A 9,860-nucleotide genomic window follows, 5' to 3' on the forward strand; every position below is an offset into this window, starting at 1 on the left:
AAATAGTTATCACATAAAAGTAGTCGTGTAGAATAGTCACCACAGTAGAAGTAGTCGCGTAGTTAAGTTATCGTGGGAATACTACAGCATGCAAGAACTTTGAGGTGGTGAAATTATAACATGCGAGAACCATATTGGTTTAACACCTATTATACACAATTACACATGTTCAATATACAATGTCACTTATTGGTTTAAGTCAACACAACCACATATATGATATATATTATTTAAACAAAGACAATGTCCATTATATGAGAAAATATATTAATAATTTTACCCTAACAATAAAAGGGGAGATTGTAATAAAGATACACAACCACCATTTTTCTACTATTACATCGGCAAAGAACTGACAAACAAGAGAGTAATGTACTCTTTGAGGGTCTTTCCTGGAAAAGTGAACCCATCGTCGTATCTATAAACCCCATCTATCATTCGTGCAAGATTAAGAATTGGGGCAAGCAAATCCATTGAGACTTCTCTTGGCTTGAGACAACCCTCGTTTATATCTCTCCATGCATTTTCAATCATTTTCTTGAGCTCCTCGATAGCTTCCTTTTCCGACACACCATAGGTCTTGATGTATGCATCAACACCAGTGGCTGATTGTCCTCTTTCATGCTCGAACTTAGAGATAATTAAAGAAATTATTCATATTGTTAGAATGAATATACATAATCTTCGTAGTAAAAGTTAGTTCAAAAATCTCTTTTATGGCTAATAGAGAATTTAATTAGTTACCTGGTAAGTCATAACATCATCTTGGAGTCTTGAAATTAACTCTGAAGGTTGCAGAATCTGTGGATGGCTTTCATACCAAGCCAAAGCATCTTCACTCACTATCTCACCCATTCCCACTAAAGCAGATTTTGAAATAACATTGTAGGCAGAAGTGATTAATCCGTTCTTCATATACTCCGGAAAAGATGCCACATATCCACTGCTTGTCCACTCAGCCTCTTCAAGGTACCCTCTAGCTATGTCTTGGATCTGGAGTCCGTATATTAAAAATTAAAAATAAAAATCAACATTAAGATGAAGTTTTCACTGAACATATAGAGAGAAAGTCGCTGATCATTTCAGAACAGATAATATAAAACTGTGGAAACCTCATAATTCAACTGTATATATTGGTTTGACGTGATATACAAGGCATGTAACCGTCATTGTTTATCTCTCCATCACAATTTCAGATTATATTTCATGTACCACATACAAGTTAATTATGTAATTCTTTCAATTTTGAATATATTATTGGTTGTGTAAATCATACCGCTTCTTTTGAAGCAATAACACTATTCGCGCGTCCTTCTTTAGCTAGTTGCTTCTCAAGTTCAGCATACTCATTCAAAAGAATTTTGTAGAACGGTTTGATGTACTCTGGAATTTGGCTTATAGCAGTAATGTCCCATCTAAAAGTAAATTGGATGTTAATACACAACAAAATATCATATATAATATCATTAAGCAATAGTAATTTTGTTTTAAAGTGTATGTTGGTTTAAAAGCAACACTATGTGCCTGTTACCTATTTATTGCATCGGTTAGAAGGCGGAGCTCTTCAATGGTAGCATACGCGTCATATGTGTTATCTAGCACCACGAGAAACAGTGTAATTTGGTCGCAATGATACGCGCCAAAGAGTAACTAGGTTCAAAGTACAATCCTAATATCCAAAAATAAATCTCCGGTACCCTATCCCTTATATAAGGATTAGTCTCTTGAAACCTCATATCCTTCCACCATCTGAAAGCAAAGTATAAGAAATTTGGTCAACTTTTTTACGTTTATAATTCTCATATCTTTCTTAAAATCTCAGTCTGTATGCCATGGATGGAAGAACCAATAAATAAGAAGAAATCAAGCTTGAATAATTCTCGGTCACAATATACTTTTAATCATGCATGCAAGTAGAATATTGTATATTTTTTTTTTCAATTTATAGGATGATGATATGCGACTCACTTTGAAACAATCCGAAGTTCTTCCTTTTGTTGTAGCTGCAAATAATTGAAGTGTAGTTTTGCAAGTTTTAGTAGCGAGTCATGTGTGGAGCATTCTTCTTGATAGCTGGAGAAATATAGCCTTGCTTCTACCATTGGCATCCCTTGATGAAATGGTCTTTTCAACGATTGTTTCACCTGTTGTGCAAGATCACCTTCGAGGGTATTTACTAAACTCTTCAGTTTAGTTTCAGCAAACGCCGAGGCATCGTCTAGAATCTTTTCTCCTTTTAATCTCAGTTGCGCAGATTCATATAAGCCTAACATACCCCTCACATCACTGGTAATGGATTCCTTGAATGCATTTGTGTCGCTGTCCTTGAACTTGTTAAAAACATCTACATGGTCACAAATTTGATGGCAAATCATAAAAGATTGCATTAGCTAGCGAGAGGAATGCGATTTGATTAATTAAGTTCTTTATTGTTATCTTCATTGTAATCTTATAGATATTTGATTAATAGTATATAATAGTTTTGTGGTTACTATGCAGATATTTAAAGTTTAGTAGCTTAGAGAGTTTTTATATTTAAATTACAGTAATTATTTTGTGATTTTGCTAGAAGGCAAACGAAGGACCCTAATTACCACAAGGCAGTTTGTAACCAAGGTGACGGAAAGCTTGAAAGTTGATCGAAATTGTGTTCAGATCAACTTCAACATAGTCTTCCAAATTGAACTCTTCGAAAAGTCTGTCAAGTTGGTCTTCAATCTCTTTCAAGAACATATATGTCAGACCGAGACGGTGAACGGTATAAATCATACTCAATTTCTTATTAGAATCCATTGTTGGATCCATGATCAGCCTTCTCAGTTGTTCTTTTGGCTCTTTCATGGCCTTAGCACATTCTTCCATTACCTACAAAAGGAAACACGGTTATTAATATTATCTATTGTAAAAAACAACAAACAATCTCTATTTTACGGAATTTAGTATCTATTATAATAATTATTATTTTATGTATTATCCATCTTTAAGTTCATTATTAGTCTTTACTTTTAATATTAAAAGAATAATGAGCGTTCCATCATTATCTTTTTCATTGTAATCTCTCAATTTGAAGATGTTTGATTTTCATTTATTAAGTAAATATAAAGCATTATTTATCAATACAGTTTTTTAAGTTTTCTCAAATTCTTTCGGCTAGAAATCTTACCGAACTGTCAAGAGAGAACGACAGGAACATATCACCCCATTTAGAAGGAGGAAAGTTGGCCAAAGGGCGCACCGGCTCGGCAATGTTCTTGGTGTTCTCTTGGGCGATAGTACCTACTCCAACTGCTGCCATTTCTAACTTGATGTCTCAAAATGTAATTTGATTGAAGGTGTGTGGATGTCCAAAGTAGTTTAAGGTTACTATATATTTGTAGTACATGCATGCACTCAGTTAGTCGTAGTTGGTGGTTGCTAATTTTTAGTGAAGGGTCAACATTGTATCGCCAATAACAGTGGAAATGTGGAAACAAATACCAATTGATTAAATTATTTTGTGTTCTTATTATTGTACGTCGTTCTCCAACCTTTTGTTTTTATATAGAAATAAAACGTTTTACAAGTTGAACTGAATTGCCTTGAATCTTGACTAAAGAGATTTCGTAATGACCATTATTTATCAACCGTAAATTAATGCGTCCATGCAAATTTCAAATCAAGGACATTTTGCATGAACTCAAGTTTGACGTAAATACCAATTTCAAGACTTTGATTTTTTTAAATGCTTAAACTTTCTTTGAACAATCCAGGCCACTCAAAATACGTCATTTTTAAAACAATGCTATGTCGAAAATCGTACACTCACAATTTATCATTCATTAATTAAGTGTTCCGAGTTTCCTCGACTTTGTCACAAAATACACAGTGCTTGTCAGAAAAAATAATTAATACCTCTAACCACTAGTGACTCCTTTATCGCGATCCGGTTCAACAACAAACGTCCAAATAAAACAATTTATCTTGAGCGGTAACATTTTAAGGCACATATTATCCCTCTCATTTTTAGATGTTCTAATTTAATTGTCCAACTCCCAATATATCTAAGATCTAAGATCTAAGATCTGTGACCGTGAATGAATTAACCATATGTTTGGTATCTAATCAACACCACTCATCTGTTTTGCTTGATAATTCTACCTCCATAATCAATTGCAAACACTCTTGCCATGCTTTTAATTTTCGCCATGTTTCTTAATTTTCTTTTCCACCCCCGGTTCCAATTAATCTTATCATCTAATTGTGTATAACATTCAGCCGCTTTCACATCTTTTATCTTCTCCAACCGAAGTGGTATGTTCCCAACCCAAGTATCCAGCTAAAAGAGGGTTTTATCCTCGTTGCTTCCGAGAATGACTTTCAGCCTATTCCATATATTAACTCTTTGCTATGAGTATTTCTTATCCATGTTTCTAATGTTTCTTCACGGACCAACCCTTGATTTTAACACCAATATGCTTTGCCATTTGTGAGCGCCCGTGTCAAGTTCCAGATCCATAATCAACACGAATAAAACGACTAACTCTCGTTTATACCAATCAGAAAATCTCAATCAAAAAACTGATTACAAACCCTCAAACCCTAACTCGGTTTGACTCTTGATGAACCCTAACTCGGTTGCACCAACTTCTCATACTAATATTTAACCATAACTCGGCTTATATAGACTAACCAAACTTGTTAGTCAAGACATTACCAAATATAATAAACCCTAATAATTCTTGGGCTGGGCTTTACACTTGGGCCAAACAACCCAAGTGTCACCCCCTAATTTCCTACTCGAAATTGGCGGATCTTCAACTTCACGCTTGTTGTCCTTTTCTTGATTCCCCCAAGGCTTTTCATGATATCTTGCAATGTTCTTTGGGCTCCACTTGTCTTAAAGTAACACTTGCTTCGTTTGATCATTAGACGTCTTCCCTTGGGCTTGAATCTCTTCCTTGACCATACGTTTAGTTTCTTGAACACTCTTCTTTGGACTTTGAAGTTTGAATTTTGAAGCTTGGATCTTTGATTGGAATCTGACTCGTAACCGGCTTGTCATCTTTCAATCCAACTCTTTGAAAATCCCGACCTGCAAAATTCTTCATTCCAATACTATTTCGTTTATCGGGACTTGCTATCTTGAGGCTAATCTTGTATAATCGGTCCTTGGTCCTTGTCACCTTCATAAAAAACTTACCTGTATCATCTTTAATGGTTAGCAAATCACGTTTCATGTGAATCTCGCATCCACCTTCCGTTGCTTGACCAAGACTTATGATATTGCATTGTAAGCTCGGGATGTAGTAGACATTGGTCAATAGGTGCTACTCCCCCGTTTTCCCTTCAATTAAAACCGACCCTTTTCCCCGAATATCAATACAAGATTCATCTCTGAACTTCACCGTTCCCGTTTCTTGTTCATTCAATTCATAAAAGTACACTTTATTACCCGTCATGTGATTCGATGCTCCGTTGTCGAGATACCAAACATCTTTCTCCATCGGCTCGATTTTAAGACGCTTTGGAATCACACCATCTTCATTCAGTAAAACCGTCTTTTGATCACCTTTAATCATAAATAAAGATGGATCAAAATCATCAACTTTGTTCAAATTGGATTCTTCCTTTTTCTTCATACATTCCGGGCATATAGCCGCAAAGTAACTGTTGGGTCTATATTTGATGGTTTGCACTTAGTTAATCCCGGTTTCATGTTTTGTATGTAAACCGAGAACCTTGTGGTTCTCGGTGGGCTTTTGGGCTTTTGTTGGGCTGGTGTGTTGGCTACCCTATTTATAGATATCTTGTATAGGGTTTAGTTGTTGGTTAACGTGTGTGATTTTGGCCGTCTAGTATCATAGATACATTAGACGAGTATTGTAAACATTATGCTTAAGCACCCGACGTTAATCATAATGTGTGGTTTGAAGCAATCTTTTGAATTCTTCATACTTATTCTTGTATCATCTTGTGTTGGATTTCCGCACCAACATTAAGATCAGTTGATATCATATTGAAAGATCCTCCACGGGACTTACAATTGGTATCAGAACCTTAGACCTATTCAGGCTCGTTATTGCGATATCAACAGATTCAAGAGTTATTCGTTTGGTGTTGTTTGGTGATTCTCCGGTGAATTTACCAATCGGAGAAGAAAAGAGATTTATTTTGGATAGAGATTTGGCTAATCTGGAAACAAATTTGAATCCCATAATTCACGGAATTCAGTTGGTTGCTAATCTTATTCCATAATTCAGCTCTTCGGTGATTTTGGCAGTTCTCGGCTTCTAAACAAGGGTTTTCGGCGTAACATCAGTGTCTGCGGTCAAGAAATAGTATTCTCGGTGATTATTGATCAAATCTTGCAGTTTTCGGTCAACATTTGTAGTATTCGGTTGAAGCTTGTTTTCGGTCAAAAACCGAACCGAGAACCTAGTTGGACCTGACTAATAAATTTTTTGAAAAATGGAACAGTTAACCAACAGTAATGTGTCATCAAATGCTTCACTCCATCAAGAACTAGATTCCATAATGGGGACGACCACTCGTGTGCCTCGTCTACTGTCGCATGAGGGATTCAGTGAGTGGAAATTTCGATTCGAGAAGTATGTTAAGATGAAAGATGCTAAGATCTGGAGAAGCATAGTTAGGGGACCCAAATCATCACGTATCAACGTGAGAATTCAACTGAAGTTGTTGTGAAGCCTGTTGTAATGTATGATGATGATGATCTTGCTAAAGTTGAAGAGGATGAAAAGGCCCTATCAACCATAACTATGGCTCTATCACCTGAGATTGCTTTAAGATTTAGAGAACTTCAATCTGCTAAGGAGTTGTGGGAGGCGTTAATTGAAGTGTATGAAGGAAATGAAGACATGAAGAGAAGTCGCCAAGATTTGCTGCGACAGAAATTCAATATGTTCAATCATGTGTTGGGAGAATCATTGGAAACACAACTTCAAAGATTCATTGCTCTTGTGACTGAGATGAGATCCGCAAGCATATATCTGGCAACATCTGAGATAAACAACAAGTTGGTGAACTCATTGCCCAAAAGCTGGGACATGAATGTTGCGGTTATCAAGAAGACAAAAGATCTCAACAGGATGTCTATCTCTGAGATGATGGCCATCATTAAGGCATGTGACATGGATAACAAGCAACGTGCAATAAACCATGCAAACTCCTACAATGCTGCTGGTTACGACGTTGCTTCCAACAATGCCCTTATCTCATAAGACAGCTTGTATATGTTTAAAGTCACTCAGCAACTTCCACCTCAAGGAAACTTCCAAATGTTCAAGTCTACTCAGAGCCAACCGTCCTCCATCCCATCTCAACCAGCTCCAGTTTTCTTCACTAAACCTGCTCAAAGTGGTCAACCTCAATCATCTGGTGCTGCTCCCAATCAGAATTCCAGTCAGATTCCCTCTATCCCAAAGGAAACTCAAGAGAACATAGCTTTAATGGCGGGATTCATGAACTGCTACAATGCATTTCTGGTTGGAGATTTGGTTCAACCTGTAGTTGCTGTTGAGCTTGATCAAATCCATCCAGATGATATTAAAGAAATGGATATCTCTTGGCAAATCGCCATGGCAGTATTTCGGGCCAAGAAGTTCACTAAGAGAACCGGAAGGAACAATTGGAATATGCCAAACAACCAGAAGGTGGGTTTTAACAAGGATACTCTGAGATGCTACAAATGTCACGAGCCGGGTCATTTTGCTTGTGAATGTACCAACCCAGCAAAGGAAGGAAACTCCGAAAGGGCGCTGGTTCCAGTGGGAAATGTTAGAGGAGAAGTTGGGGGGAGCTCGGGAAATGGTGAAAGAGGTTTGGTTGCTAAACAATTTTCTTGCGATGATCAGATGGCTGCTCTCAACATTGGCAATCAGACTGCCAATTATGCTCACGTTGAGAATGCTGAGGAAGAACATGCTACTGAGGAGCAGATTAGGGAACTTCAATTTGCGTTCATGGCCTTCACTTCTTCCAACTCATCTGAGGTAAATTTTCAACCATGTTCTCAAGATTGTGTTGATAAAATTAATTTATACAAACTCCACAATGATAACTTGGTTAGAGATATGGAGATAGTGAAATCTGAAAACTTTAAACTTAAGAAAAATGAAAAAGCCTTTTTAGATAAAATTGAAGCAAATCAAAAGGATTTTTCTAAGCTTAAATCTGAATTCAGCATAAAGTGTTGTCACCATCTAGATGCCAAGCAGGAGATTGCTGAATTAACCGCTAAACTGGAAGCCTCCAAAATTGAAATTTTGAATTTAATTGCTAAATTTGAAAGAGTTGAGCTTGATTTTAAAAAATTCGAGGGTTCCAGTAAAATAGTTAGCTCAATGATTGATAATCAGCTATGGTGGGAAGAAAACGAAGGTAGGGGTATAGGTTATAGTCAGGACTATGTTCAACTTCCTGTCACCAAAGAACAGGAAGAAAAGGTACAGGGCATGAAGTATGGTAAACAAGATAAGAATGACAAGTCTGATCTTGTGAATACAGATGTATCCACTTCAGGAGTGAACGATTCTAACGTGTTTACTTCATGTGCAGAGAAAGTAGTTGTTGAGGATTGGACTGATAAGGATGATGACTCTTGTGTTTCGTTTAATAAAGACATTAACTCTGATGTTTCTTTAAAACTGCCTGTTTTGAATTCTGTTATGTCGTCGGTTTGTGTGGGCTCTGGTGTTAAGGGCAAAGACAATTGTGTGGTTGATTCTATTAAAACTGTGAAATCTGATGATGTGGGTTTTGATAAGAAAACTAAAAATAAAAGTTTAACTAAAAACTGCTCACCACCCAAGTTCATTAAAGAGGGATGCTCAAATGAACTAAAGGGGGTCGAACCGAACAATGTGTCAAACGATAAATATCAAGCAAAACGTACTGACCCACACAATAGGTCAAGAGAAAAGGTTCACCATAATGATTTTTATGTAAAACGTCAAACTTGTTTTAACTGTAGGGTTCCTGGTCAAATTGCTAGAAACTGTCCACATCGTCCATATGTGCCTTACTATGTGTTTTACCAGAGGAATATGCCTCGTGATACCTGTCGACAAAATATTTGGTATCACAAGGCAAATCCTTCTGACGGTGACTGGAACAGGAACAAAACTAGTAGGTTTAGTCCTCATCAGACCATGCCTAACATGTCTAGTAAAAGGAATAGAAACTATGTTTCTATTTCGAAAACGAACTCGATTTCTAAGCCTCGGCCTGTCGGGAGAACAAATTCATTTGTTCCTTCTACACGCAAACCAGAGATTGAACCATCCATTCGTACAAATAACATTAAATCTTTCAATGGTAAATGTAAATGGATGCCTAAGTCTCCGGTAAAGAAGGTTACTTCTTCCATTTTAGATAATCGAGAAGATATGTCATGGCAGCCCGTAACCAGGGTAGACGAGTCAGGAGTACCAGTGTCACTATGGACTGGGTGCCAAAATCTAATTAATCCCGCACTTTGTGCAGGAGCAGCTATGGAGGAATATCATCAGACCTTGGTATGTTGATAGTGGCTGTTCCAGGCACATGACAGGAGACATTTCCCAGCTACACGACATTCAAACTTTTAATGGTGGGTATGTGTCCTTTGCGGGTGGAGAAAAAGGGAAGATCACACAGAAGGGTACTGTAAGTAACGGTGTTCTGAAATTTGAGAATGTTAATTTTGTTCCAGAGCTGAAGCATAGTTTGTTGAGCGTGTCACAAATCTGTGATAAAGAGTTTTCAACTCATTTTACTAAAAGGGAGTGTTTGATTTTGAAACTGGGTATCATTATCCCTGAAGACTGGATTCTTGTTCGATCATAAAGAAAAGATAATGCTTACGTGATCGACATGAACAA

At 37.0% G+C, this 9,860-nt stretch overlaps 1 pseudogene across 1 annotated transcript; it reads right to left on the minus strand.

Moving 5' to 3' along the window:
• Window positions 1-327: 327 nt before the first annotated feature.
• On the minus strand, window positions 328-3,295 carry LOC143531949 (germacrene A synthase 1-like; annotated as a pseudogene). Its single transcript, XR_013135097.1, has 7 exons — window positions 3,164-3,295; window positions 2,595-2,865; window positions 1,969-2,344; window positions 1,532-1,749; window positions 1,277-1,415; window positions 745-993; window positions 328-630 (listed from the first exon to the last, which is right to left on the minus strand). The product of XR_013135097.1 is annotated as a germacrene A synthase 1-like (transcript).
• Between the last annotated feature and the right edge of the window lie 6,565 nt (window positions 3,296-9,860).

Source organism: Bidens hawaiensis, unplaced genomic scaffold (assembly GCF_021521415.1).
Source record: "Bidens hawaiensis isolate Kalapana, Puna unplaced genomic scaffold, B.hawaiensis_p1.1 tig00009311_1, whole genome shotgun sequence".
NCBI lineage: Eukaryota > Viridiplantae > Streptophyta > Magnoliopsida > Asterales > Asteraceae > Bidens > Bidens hawaiensis.